Source organism: Diceros bicornis, chromosome 22 (genome assembly GCF_020826845.1).
Source record: "Diceros bicornis minor isolate mBicDic1 chromosome 22, mDicBic1.mat.cur, whole genome shotgun sequence".
Lineage (NCBI taxonomy): Eukaryota > Metazoa > Chordata > Mammalia > Perissodactyla > Rhinocerotidae > Diceros > Diceros bicornis.
In genome coordinates, this window is record NC_080761.1 from 2,382,245 (window position 1) to 2,396,341 (window position 14,097).

Below are 14,097 nucleotides of genomic sequence, written 5' to 3' on the forward strand. Positions count from 1 at the left end.
ACAGCTTGCTCAGTCCCCCTCCCCCCCGGCCCCTCCTCTCTTTCCAGACCCCCAGCCTCCACTCTACCTTGGTCATCAGTTCTCTGTTCAAGGACTCGTCTTGGCTATAGCGCTCCTTAAATTTTTCAGAGCTCTCCCTGAGGGGAGGGGAAAGAGGGAAGGATAAATTTAGGGATAATGTGAGGGGTCTAAGTGCAAATCCTTTTCTTTGACAACCTGAGAGATTCAAACTGCCTGGAGGAGTGCTCTCACTGGGCTCCTCTGAGCGCTGAGGTCTCGTGGGACTGGGAGGGGGCTCTCCTGTTGGTCACTGGGGTCTCCATTTGCCTGCTATACAGAGCAGCTCTCTTTTGACCACTTTGAGTTTCAACTGGGCATAGAGTTCTGTTGCTATAAACACTTGAAAATCTCCAATGTGGCTCACTCCAGTACCTGGCATTTAGGGAAACCGAGTCCTGAAGCAGAATTGGTGCACTAAGGACACCGGGAGACTTAGAGACCCACCGCCAAGGCCCAGGCCCTGTCCCAAGCATTTGCTGCCTCCCAGGAGTTCCCACCTGACTGAGGGGCCAATGGCAGACATACAGGAGATCCCCCATCCACCCTGGTCTTCCTATGGAGAGAGGCCTACCCACCAGGAAACATCCCCCCTGTGTTCTTCAGGTGGCATATGGATGTTTTCTGCAGAACACAGATGACAGTGCGGGGCGAGGAGAAGTTCTTCAGGATCGAGCACCCTTGGGGAAGGGAAGAGAGTGAGCTGTGAGGTGGGGCGCTGGAGCCCTGCTTGCTCTAGCTTCAGTCCCCTTCTATTTAAATCTCCCCTCCTGGATGAGACAGATGTTCAGGGAGCCCCAGAAGGGCACATTTAGGACCCAAAGTGTAACACTCACAAGGAGGAGGATTTTAGCTCAACCCAGGGAGGAAGCCAGGTAGGAAGTGAGCATCCTCGCACTGGGACCTGGAGTCAAGGTCAGCGTGCTCCTGGCAGGAAGGACCTAGGGACTTGCAGGGGCTTAGACCACACACTTCAATCCTGGGAGCTGATAAAGGTGGAGGCAGTTCCTAAGGCTCCAGAGAGGGGCTCCACTGGACCTCCCACAGCATACCTGGGCCACCTGGATCCAGCGCTCCACCACCCTCGCCCTGTCCTGGGCCATCATGCTCGGGTCCCCGAGGCAGGTGGTGAGGATGAGGTTGGCCACCCTTCTGAAGTGGTCGACATTGGCCCGGACGGTGTGTGCCAGGTGCTCATTGCCGGGCTTGTTCCTCTTGCCCCAGGTGGAGCCAAGGCTCTGAGAGGGCACCACCTTCTGGAAGAGCTCCTGGGGAACAGGGTGAGTGTCACTCAGCATTGCCACACCCCAGCTCTGTGTCCACAGCCCGCAAAGTCCCACACAGGGGTCACAATTTAGAGCTGGAGCTCAGGAAGCTCATGATGTGGCCTGAGCCTTGTTAGAGTCCCTGGTTTTTCTTCTCTGTCACTGCAGGCACCCAGCAGAGGATGACCCAGGACCCAATACTGGCAGGGAAGGGAGAGAGGCATTTGCATCCAGCCCGTCCTGGCTAACTCCAAGCTCCAGATGGTGGCTCAGCTCGGCTCATCCCAAGGGGGCATCTTCCACCACCCTGATCCCCCCTCTGGTCCCACTTCCCATTCTGATGCACATTCCCCTGTGGCAGCTACAACCACCGGCCTTGTCTGTCTCCCTAATAGTGAAGTACACATCAGGTGTCTAATAAGTCCTGAGGCTGTTGAGCCTCCTGAGCAGAAGGTTGGGCCACCAGGGACCTGGCTGCATACAGTGAGTTCCCCTCCACCAGTGATGTGCCAGGCCCTGCTCACCTTTCCATCTCTTCTACCTCATGGAGCCGGCACAGCCACTCTGTGCAGCAGGTCTTGTTAGTGTCCACCTCTACGGTCTACAGGTGGACAGCAAATGTTTGGGGGTTCAGAAAGTTGCCCAGGTCGTATGGTTGGTAAGGGGTGGAGACAGGATTCGGGCCCAGATCATAGGAGACTGGATGAGGTCTGGGGCAATGATGGCAGAGTGAAAGCCTACCCCACCCGCCCTGAGAGCCCAGCTGCTCACCGCATCCATCATGGTCAACTGCTCCACCACCAGCTTAGGAGGGAAGGCCATAGGTTGGGCTTCTTCTCATGCTTCTTAGCCACAGGTGGAGATGGACTTTCCACTAGAAATGATGGTCCAGGTGACTCCAGCTCAGCAGCTCCCACTCCTGCTGCAGCCGATGTCGGCCCTTGCTCTAGCTCCAACACTGCTGATGGAGGGGTCACTGGCTCCAGTGTTAGAGAGGGTGGTGTCAACGGAGCTGGAGCCAGCTCTACCTCCACCACTGCCCACTGCTCTGCTTCTGCTGCTGGCTGGAGCTCTGCAGCTGGCGCTGGAGAGAGATAAAGAGAAAGGTTCACTCACATAGCTGACTTTCCATGTGTCCTTCTAAATACAGGAAAGATCCCACTTCCTTTCCAGGAATAGCCAGTCTGCAGTCCCCCTTACCCTCTGGCTCTGCCTCAGTGGCCTCCAGAAGCTCACACCAGTCAAAGGAAAGAGGGTCACAGCAGCTCAGCTCTGAACCAGGCAAGGTTACGTGCATGTACATCCCCTTTAGCTTGAAAAAGAGACAGCTCCTGACTGGTCCCACCCTAGTTCTGGTCCAACCCCATCATCTCAAGGTCCTGAGTGTGGAGGCCCTCTGCTCCTGTTCTCATCTCAGAGCAGAACTGGATGGTGTGGGTGGCCTCATGCACCTGCCCCTTGTCTAGTGAGTTGGTGGAGTTGAAGCCATTGGGCAGCTACTCGACGACCTCCTGAGTGGAGTTCTGCAAAGACTGCCTGGGAGCTGGGCCAGAGGGAATCAGGGGCTGCCTGCACACTGCCACTGTGGTCAACCCCCAAGAGAAAGTCTGCTCCTCAGTTCAGGCACAGAGGGCATCCTGGCAAAGAACTCTGGTCAGGAAGGGAAGGGGATTAAACCTCTAGGGCTCAATAACATACGAGTTGAGGAGCTCACCTTCTCATGCTGCCAGCCATGACCTGGGGTATGAAGGTGACAGACCCACCAGGCTTCCGACACCTAACAACCAGCTCCTGCCCAGGAATGGCCTGCCCCACATACCCTGCCTTCCCCACACCACACAGACACACAAACACACACAAACACACGATGAGGGGCCTGGATTTTGGGGTTGATCAGGTGGGATCACCGTTGTGTCCTGGTCTGCATTAACCTTTCCTGGGCTGCCCCATGTTACCCTTCACTGCCTCCTGTCAGACACCCAGAGGCATCAGGGATGAGGGCTGAGCCAGTGTAGGCAACAATCAAAAAGATTCTCTTTCTGGGCTTTTTTGAGCCCAGATCCTGCAAAAGTTGGGATACAACAACAAAACATTTTTGCCTCTTGACTGTCTCCTGTCAAGTGAGCTGGATGGGGGAATGTGTGTGCCTGGTTACCAGAGTTCAAAGATCTGTTGAGGCCTAGGACCAAGGAGATAGGGACATTTTTCAAGATTCCTATACCTGGATCCCTTACCTCAATCAGATTTCTCCAGAGCTGCCCCCTGAGCCCGGGCTGCTCACCGTCCTCTCTCATGTCACTTCCTGAACTGTACACAAGGAGCCTACACAGCCCTAGCCCCAGCTCCCTAGAAACCTAACTCAGGTCCTTGCTTTGAGGAGACAGAGATGAATGCAGACTTCCTTTAACTTACCAGTTCTTCATCCTGGGATAGTCCCTGTGCCTCTCAGGTCCTCCCCAGTCTCCAAACCTACACCAGGGGGCTCAGGCTAGAATCTACTTCCTAGGGACCTCACCTGGTGTATATGAGATAATATCTATTACCCCTGTGGGCTGGTGTCACATGTACCTAAGGCACAAAATTAGAGATGGAAGAATAACAAGAAGGGGTGACAGGTAGCACAGAACACCACTCAAAACATGCCTGGGTTCTAGCACTGTGCTATTGGAACAGTCACTTCCAACTTGGTCTCATTTTCAGGTCAGCATCATGAGGGGGTTGAAACTAATGGAAATTTAGATACTGCCACTCTGTGGCATTAAACCATTCAATTGTTTCCTGTTTTATGGAGAATGAGACCCAAGTGCCTCATCTTGGCCTATGAGGTGGGCAGCCTCCACAGTGGTACCCAGTAAGCCCCACCCATGGTATAGCCATCCCCGTGGAACCACTAAGTATTTAGTAACTGGCTTCTGAACATAATAACAGCCAAAGTGATGGGATGTCTTGTCTAAATTTTAACTACACAAGTCTCTCACTTCCTCCTACTCCGTCTTTCATGTTCCATCTCTCTCTCTTTCTCTGTCGAATCCCTGTAACTGAGGAATCAAATACCAGTGTTTTGGGACTGCCCAATGTGGAGGCCTATAGAGGAGAGAAGCACAGGAGTGCCCAGGCCAACAGACAGAAAGAAACTTAGACTCTCTGTCCAAACTGAACCCTGAAGGCTGAGAGTGACCTTTGGGGCTAGTCCTCCCCCAGTTGAGCCTCAGTTGAGGCCACAGCACCAACCTGTTCAACTCACTGAGGCAGAGGCACCAAGCTGAAACGTGCCTGATTGCTGATCCACACAAATTGTGAGATAGTCAACATTTGTAGTTTTGAAATGCAAGGTTAGGGGCAATGAAGTCAGAGAGGGAAAGGTAGCTGACACAGCCTACCAGGCCCTGGTCCTACCTTCCACCCCAGCTCCTGTTCTCTCCTCCCAGCCTCCCTCCAGCTGCACTGGCCACATTTCTAACCTCCTCTCACTTCTGCCTGTGAGACTCAGGACCAGTGGTGCCATCCCCCTGACACACTGCTCCCAGACCCCTGAAGGGCTGGCTCCCTCTTGTCATTCTGGTCCCAGAAAACGTTACCCCACTGAGGCCTTTCAGACCCTCCTACCCAGTGATGCCCAGCCCTCCCTCACAGCCCCCTGCTGTGTTTCTCTACAGCACTTGCTCTTTTCTTGCTCCTGTTTTTGCTTTTGTCCATTTCCCCTCTAGGCTGTGAGCTCCTGGCAGGCAGGGACCACTTGGTCATTTTCATCCTGCACTTTGGCCCACCAGGGCACCTGGCACAGGGTGAGTGCTCAGTGCACAGCTGCTGAATGAGTACATGGGAAGATCTTTCACCCCGCCCCCTGCTTCTGACCAACTGTGATTGTGGAGGTGAACACTAGAAATAGGAGGTACAAGTTGTTTCTGAGGCAGAGGGACAGCCAGAAAGACCTCTGCTTGACTCTTCTCTGCTCCAGGAGGTCAAGAAAAGTTCAGTGGACACCGTGTAAATTCCAGGTTTACAGCAGAAGGAAAGGACTTGATGTATATGTATATTATGTAATGGTTACCAAAATAAGTTTAGTTAACATCAATCACCAAGCAAACATAAAAGATTTTATCCTGGTGATGAGAAGTTTTAGGATCTACTTTCTTAGCAACTTTCAAATGTACCACACAGCAATGTTAACTTGCATAGTGCTGTATATCAAGTATATCTCAATACAACTGAAAAAAATAAAAACAAAATCTAACTTGCCACCACTGACACAAGAGGCTGCCTGCCCCCTGGTGGCCAGCACTAGCACTGCAGCCCTCACCAAAACTCCACCAAACAGAAAGGAACCATTCTTCAGATGTCCTCAAGGCAGAGGCTCTCCAGGGTCCCAGAGGTAAAGGAGCAGGACCTGTCGGCTTCGAGAGAGTGGAGTGAATCTTGGGATCCTACCTTTCCCCCCATCTTGCTGTCCCCTACCAGGTGTCTTCTTCATTCCTGAGGCATTCAACCTCAACCAGGACAATGACTCCCCCCTGCCTCCAGATGAGGACCCCGAGGATCCAACAAGAACTGGTCTTCTCCCTCATCTCTAGACTTGGTGTCCAGTGCTCTGGCATCTTCTTCCTTATCCCCAGTTCTCATCCACCTATGCCCCCATGTCTCCTCAGTTCTAAATGATCTCAAGTGGGTGGAAAGCATCTTCTCAACATTTCAGAGCACAGTAGGTCATCAACAGAGAACCTGGTCCAACGGACACATTGCGAGTGCATGGAACACTTGGAGTCACCTGCTGGATGCACTCCATTTTATACAGGAGGACCCTCACTGAGGTATTCTCTCCTGTTCCCAATGCCTACACAAGGGGAGGATGGACTCATCACAGTTCTGGGTGCCCACAGAGGTGGACTGCAGGATCCCAGTCCTGTGCTCCCCAGGCTGGGCCAAGGATGGGTCTGGAACAGACAGATAGGCAGAAACCTAGGAACCTTAGGGATTCCTCTGCCCATCTCTGGGTCCCTGGGCATGTATCTAGGAGAACGAATGCCATGGTCCCCTGGGAGAGCTGCCTCCAATCTCTCTCCCTCCTGCCTCTTGTCACTTCCTCCGGGTCAGCTCTTTCTTGACTGCACCTCCATGGTCCCCACATGAGAATTCAGTGTGAGTGGGGGTGCCTATGCACATGCTATGATGAGGAGAGGAAAATGATCTCATATGGAGAGGGGTGGGCAGCAATCCTCTAAGATCTTAATGCCTCTCATTGTCAAAGGAGACCTGAGGGAAGGGGCGGAGCCTTGGCCAAGGAAGCTGGAGCTCTCTCTAGTCTTTGGGACCCGGACTCCCTCCTGTGGTCTGGGCCAGTACTTGCCTCTTTCTGGGCTAGTTTCCCAACTGTACAGTGAGGGGTAAGATGTGCAACAGCACAAGCGTGTGCTCAGCCAGGACAAGTCATCAGGCTCCATAGATACATTAAGTATGTTTTAAGTGTATTGAAGACATTAATATTGCTGTGCAATCATCACCACGATCCATCTTTAGAAGTCTTTTCATCCTACAAAACTGAAACTCTATACCCATTCATGAATAACTCCCCATTCCTCCTCCTCCCAGCCCCTGGCAAACACCATTCTACTTTCTGTCTCTCTGAATCTAGCGATTTCAGCAACCTCATAGAAGGGAAATCACACAAGGTTGTATTTTTGTGACTGGCTTATTTCATTTAGAGTAATATCCTGAAGGTTCATCCATGGTGTGCCATATCTTAGACTTTCCTTCCTTTGTTAAGGATAAATAATATGCCATTTTATGTATATACCACATTTTGCATATCCATACATCCCTGAACAGATAGCCTAGCCGGGCCCAAAACCAAGCCCAAAATAAAATGGGGCCCCAACCAGACTTTTATCAACGGTCCCCTGGAGACTACTTTCTTAAGCCACGTTCCATATATTTACTAAGGATCTAGTCTTGGGCCATGAGTTGTTTTTCAGAAACTCCGTTTTTCCTCCTTGAGCAAGTTTCAACTGGTTTGAACCAGTGAGACCACAAGACGGCTGGCAAGACTCAAACCGTCAGTGCTGTTTGAGTCAATTGACTGGAGGATGACGTAGGGGACCAAGAACTCAGCTGCCAATCATGTTAAGGACACTGCCTTTTGAACGTGGGATGTATGACAGAACATGAAAATCTACTTGCGCAAAATGCGTAGGACCGCCCCCAACCTCCCGCACCCACTCCTTTGCCCTTAAAAAGCCCTTTCAAATGCCCATTGGGGAGAAGGATTTAACCTTTGGCTCCTGTCTCCCTGCTGGCCAACCTCGTAATAAAGTTTTCTCCCTTCTACAAGAGCGGTATCTCATGGTTGGCTTAAAGGGTGCATTGGGCAGCGAGCCCTTCCTCGGTTATGATACTTGGGTGGCTTCTATGTTTTACCTATTATGAATACTGATGCTATGAATATGGGTGTTGAAATATGTTTTGAAGAATATGGTTTCAACACTTTGGGGGTGTAGATACCCAGAATTGAAATTGCTGGGTCCTATACAATTATATTTTTAATTTTTTTTAGGAATTGCTATACTGATTTCTACAACAACTATATATTTTATCTTCCCAAGACAGTGCACAAGGGTTCCAACTTCTCCACATCTTGACCAACACTAGTTCTATTCTTTTTCTTCTTCTTCTTCTTCTTCTTTTTTTTTTTTTGGATGCCACCTTTGTTTTTTTTTTTTTTTTGATCGATGAATGTGAGGTGGTCTCTCACTGTATTTCTGATTTGCATGTCCCTAATGATTAGTGATGATGAGCGTCTTTTCATATGCTTATTGGTTATTTGCAGATCTTCTTTGAGGAAACGTCTACTCATGTACTTTGTTCAAATTTGATTTGGGTTGTTTGATTTTTGTTGTTGAGTTTAGGAGTTCTCTATCTATTCTGGATATTAAGCCCTTGTCAGAAACATGGTTTGCAAATATGGTCGCCCATCCTGTGAGTTGTGCTTTTACTGTTGATAATGTCTTTTGAGATACAAAACTTTTTAATATCCATGAAGTCCAGCATGTGTATTTTCTTATTTTATTGGCTGCTCCGTGGGGGTCACGTCCATGAAATCATTACCAAATCCTATCTTGTAAAGTTTTGTCTTATGTTTTCTTCTAAGATTATTATAGTTTTAGCTCTTACATTTAGGTCTTTGATCTATTGGGAATTAAGCTTTGTATATGGTGTTAGGTAAGGGTCCAAGTTGATTCTTTTGCATGTAGATATCCACATTTTCCAGCACAACTTGTTGAAAGGGCTTTTCCCCTTTGAATAATCTTGGCACCCTTGTCAAACATCATTTGATCACATGGGTGAGGGTTAATTTCTGGGCTCTCAATTCTGTTTCCATTGGTCAATATGTCTGTCTTTATGCTATGACAATGCAGTTTTGATACTGTAGATTTGTAGTAAGTTTTCAATCAGGAAGAATCAGTCCTCCAACTTAGTACCTTCTTTCAAGATTATTTTTGGTATCTGGGCTTACTTGAGATTACATAAGAATTTTAGGATGGGTTTTTTTCTATTTCAGCACAAAACGTCCTTGGGATTTTGGTAAGGACTGCACTGGATTTGTTGATCTCTTTGGATAATGTTGACATCGTCACAATAAGGAGTCTTCCGATCCAGGGTGATGGGATGTCTTTCATTTCTAGTAGTGCCGGGTGGTTGTTCAGGTTGAGGGGGCGGCACTCCTCGAGGTAGTCGTGCAGAAACCCACAATTCCTCCTCACTGTGCCTTCACCATTTCCTTAGAACTCATCGACCATCAACAGAAGAGAAAATGCATGTAAAATGCATGTGGGAAATTTGCAAGGACTGGGTGTGCCAGTCGGTGCGCACCCAGGATCCGAACCCGGCCCCCAGTAACGGAGCATGCGCACTTAACCTCTAAGCCACTGGGCAGGCCCTGGTGTCTTGTTTTAAACACATGACTTCTGTTGGTCCCTGATTTCCCCAGTTACACCCCAGCTGTCCTTTCACTGACCATTGTTGGTCACACACCCAGTGCACCTGCCTCCAATCCTTCCCCTTCAACACCGTAATCTCACACACAGCTCCTCTCGACACTATCATGACATCTCTCACCACACGTCCCCTATACCTTCCATACAGCCATCAAGATGCTTCACAAACACCATCACCATTTATGTCCAGTGGGCTGAGAGGGCTGCCCATGCACTGGAAATCAGGAGTCACAGGGTCTGTCACTTGGCCTCCAATCACCTACTGTACCCCAGCTGAAAGGCTTACCCTGTGGAGACACTCACTAGTAGCCAACTCCATCGAACAACATCTTTGCCCCAGGCTTCCTTCAAAATTATCCCCCCACTTTCTGCCCCAACTGCTCCTTGAGGGGTCATTTTGTGGTCGCCTTTGAGGCCACCTTGATGATTTTGTGCCCAGGCCCAGACAGCTCTTGGTCCACAAACACTTTAACCATACCCTCTGAAATCATATAACACAGGTAACCAGTGAATGGGTGCAAATTACTGGTTTTACCTCAAGACACCTAAGGAATATTTCACACCAGGAGCATCCACTTTTGGGTTTTACTGTGGGCTGATATCACAAGGCTCTCATCCAGTGAGCTTCTCTCTTCCCCAACCCCGTGAACAGCTTTCTCCAGGCTGTATTGTGCAATGCATTATTGTTTCTCTCTCAGCCTGCTTCTCTCAGGTCGCAGGTCCCTTGAGTTTCCTGCCCTGACTAGCTACCACCAACCCATAGAAACAATGTCAGTCCTATAGCACTAGGTGTTCAGTTCTACTAGGATTGACTGACTGGACTGGGCACAGGTGTGGTGGCCCTACCCACACAAAATCAGGAAACTGAGGCAACTAAGAGTTATCAACAACCTTAACACAACGTGGACAACAACTCCATAAGAACATATCCTAGCCCTTGAACAACAGTCTCATGAGTCTCTCGCCTAAATGGTTTTAGAAAATGGCCGGGCCCTAGAATGTCTATACCGGCCAAGGAAGGAGGGGTTGGTGCCTTTCCTAGAACCACTTGCTGAGTGTACATCAAGAGAGAAGTTCAAACCTACCTCCACCAAATGGCCCAAGAGGTTAAAATATTGCATAATATTACCCAAATCTTGGAATAGATACCAAAGGCCCCGAGATCACTGACCTATTTTCGTGGCTGGTCTCTCCAAATTGTGGACAATGGAAATGGACTGGATTTTAGATTGTTGCTTGTATAATCATAGGATTTGTTACTATGGCCCTCGTCGGATGTTTACTCTCTTGGCTACAACCTGCCCTACCCCTAATAACTCCATTAATTACACTTATTTATTAAATATACTAACCAACTTAAAATTAACCAATACCCTGATTAACTTAAAAAATTCAAAATTTTTATGTGGAAAATCTGCTTAACGTAGAATACACCGTTTTAAGCATTTCAAAGTATACATTTCTGTGGCTTTTAGCACAATGATTATGTCGTGTGGCTATCACCACTATTTAATTCCAGAACATTTTCAACACCCCCAAACAAACCCATACTCATTCACACTCTATTTTATGCTAACCCAAGTCCATGGAAACAACTCATCTGTTTTCTCCCCCTATGGATTTCCCTATTCTGGACATTTCATTCAAATAGCATCATGTTATCTGTTGCCTTGGTGGATGGCTTCAGTGGGCACACATGTTTCAAGGTTCACCCATGGCCGAGCATGTAGCAGTACTTAATTCCTTTTTATGGCCTATATTATCCTATATTATGAATAGGCCACATTTGGTTTATACAGTCATAACTGGATAGAAATTTGGGTTTGTTCCACTTTTGGACCATTGTGAACACTGTTGCTTTGAGTGTCTATGGGCAAGTTTCCTCTTTTGGACATATCTATCATGGGCCTCTCCAGGTCAATGGTAATTCTAGGTTTAAGATTTTAGAAAATGCCAAGCTGTTTTCTGCAGTGGCTGCATCATTTTACTTTCCCACCAGTAATGTATGTGGGTTTCCCTTTCTCCACATCTTTACTAACACTTGTTGTTTTCCATTGTGTTGAATATAGCCTTCATTTTCAGCATGAAAACTGTGCTTTTAATTTGCATTTTCCTAATAATTAATGATACTGAGCAACTATCTTGTGCTTATTGGCCATCTATGTATTTCCTAGAGACATGTCTATTCCAGTTGGTTACCCCGTTTCATTGACTTGTCTTTTATAATTGAGTTCTAAGAGATCTTTATATATTCTCAAAATAAGAGCCTTCTCACTTATATAAGTTGCAAATAGTAGGCGACTTCAAAGACCCACTTTTAACAATGGATAGAATATCCAGACAGAAAACAAGAAATAGCAGACATGAAAACATTAAATACTAAATGGAGCTATCAGACACACACAGAACATTTTACTGGACAGCAACAAAATGCACACTCTTCTCATGGGCACACAGACTATTTTCCAGAACAGATCACGTGTTAGGTCACAAAACAAGTCTTAACAAGATTAAGAAGACTGAAATAATACCAAGTAACTTTTCTAAACACAATGGCATGAAACTAGAAGTCAATAACAGAAGGAAAACTGGAACATTCATAATACGTGGAAGTTCAACAAAAACTCTTAAACTTAAAAGTAGATCAGGGGGCCGACAGGTGCTGTAGTGGTTAAGTGCATGTGCTTCACTGCTGGTGGCTGGGGTCCGGATCCGGGGCACGCACCGATGCATGCTTGTCAGGCCATGTTGTAGTGGCATTTCACATAAAGTGGAGGAAGATGGGCAAGGATGATAGTTCTGGGCCGGTCTTCCTCAGCAAAAAGAGGAGGATTAGCATGGATGTTAGCTCAGGGCTGATCTTCCTCACACAAAAAAAAGGTAGATCAAAGAAGAAATCAAAAGGGATATTAGAAAATAGCTCAAAACATACAAAAAGAAACAAAAGGGGCCGGCCCGGTGGCGCAAGTGGTAAGTGTGTGTGCTCCACTGTGGCGGCCCGTGGCTCGCCGACTCAGATCCCGGGTGTGCACCGACACACCACTTGGCAAGCTATGCTGTGGCAGCGTCCCATATAAAGTGGAGGAAGATGGGCACAGATGTTAGCCCAGGGCCAGTCTTCCTCAGCAAAAAAAAATAAAATAAAATAAAAGAAGATTGGCAGATGTGAACAAAGGGCCAATCTTCCTCAGCAAAAAAGAAAGAAAGAAAGAAAGAAACAATAAACACACCAAAACTTCTAGGATGCAGCAAAAGTAGTAGTAAGAGGACAGTTTATAGTGATAAACTTGTACATTATAAGAGAAGAAAGATGTCAAAGAAACAACCGGACTTACAACACACAGCATTAAAAAAAGAAAAAATGAAACCCAAAGTTAGCAGAAGGACGGAAGTCACTAAGAGGAGAGTGGAAAAAAATTGAAAGACAGTATGGAAGATCAATAAAAGTAAAAGTGGAGTTTTGGAAAAAATAAAATTGAGAAATCCTTAGATAAAATATCTAGGAAAACAAAGATAGATGACTCAAACTAAATCAGAAATGAAAAAGGAGGCATTACAACTGATGCTTCAGAAAGAAAAAGATCAGAAGAAACTATTCTGAACTAGTGTACACTCATAAATTGGGTAACCTAGACAAAATAGATAAATTCCTAGAAACAACCTATGAAAGCTGAATCATGAAGAAATAGAAATCTTGAACAGATCACTAACAAATAAGCAGACTGAATCAGTAATCAAATACCTCCCAAAGAGAAGGGACTTCTCCACTCTGCCTGACCTTAGCCAGCCTGCCCCAATGCCAGGCTGACTCCTGTGGACCTAGCTGGCTCCCTGTAAGTTTCTGCAAATCCAGGCCCCTGGCTCACCCTGGAGCATGCCAGCTCTGGTGGCCTCAAGCAGCATCCTTGACACCAGGCTCCCACCAGGCTCCTGGGAACCCAGGGCCCCATCTCAGCCTAGGGGCTGCCATCTTCAACAGCCCAAGGTGGCTCTTGTGACCGCAAGTGGTGTCCTTGGCACCAGACTCCTGGTGGGCTCTGGTGAATCCAGACCCTGGTTCACCCAAGTTCCTGCCTACTCCAGGCAGCCACAGACAACACTCATAGCCACAGGCAGCTTCTGTACCAGGGCACCCAGTGGGCTCCCACACCCCCAAGACCCCAAGTCACTCCAGCACTTGCTGGATCCAGCAACCTCAGGTAGATTCCATGGCACCAGGCTCCCCAGGGGCTGCTGGGGAACTCAGGCCCATGGCTCACCACACCACCTGCCAGTTCCAGGAGCCATAGACAGCTCTCATGGAACCAGGCTCCTGGCAGGCTCCCACAAAACCAGGCTCCCAGCTCAACCAGGTTCTTGTTGACTCAGGCGGCCCCAGGCAGCTCCCATGGCACCAGGCACCGGCAGGTTCCCATCAACCCAGGCTTCCATCTTGATCCAGTGCCTGCTGGCTTCTGCAGCCTCAGGCAGCTCCTGTGGCCCCAGGCTCCCAGCAGGCTCCCAGGAATCCAGACTTCTGGCCTACCACAGCACAAGCTGTCTCTCGTGGCGCCAGGCTCCTGGCAGTCTGCCGTGAACCAAGGCTCTCAGCTCATCCCAGCACTGGGGAACTCTCATGGTGCTGGATGATTCCTGTGGTGGCAGGCTCTCAAAGAGGACCTTTCAAAACAGGCTGCAGTGGGGCAACTCATGAACTCAGGGTCCCAGCTGTGCCCAGGGCCAGACACAATACCATAGACCCAAGCTTTCCACTCACCCCAGTACCAGGCTGCCCAAGGACTCCAGCA

At 48.3% G+C, this 14,097-nt stretch overlaps 1 long non-coding RNA gene across 3 annotated transcripts in view; it reads right to left on the reverse strand.

The window, feature by feature from the left end:
* Positions 1-2,299: 2,299 nt before the first annotated feature.
* Positions 2,300-14,097, reverse strand: part of LOC131419887 (uncharacterized) — a 62,750-nt gene continuing 50,952 nt past the window's right edge. For 2 of the 3 annotated variants that reach the window (XR_009223353.1, XR_009223352.1), the window contains exon 3: positions 2,301-2,406. This is a non-coding gene — a long non-coding RNA (uncharacterized LOC131419887). Of the gene's footprint in view, positions 2,407-14,097 lie in introns of all 3 variants that reach the window. The other variant, XR_009223354.1, reaches the window with a different exon arrangement.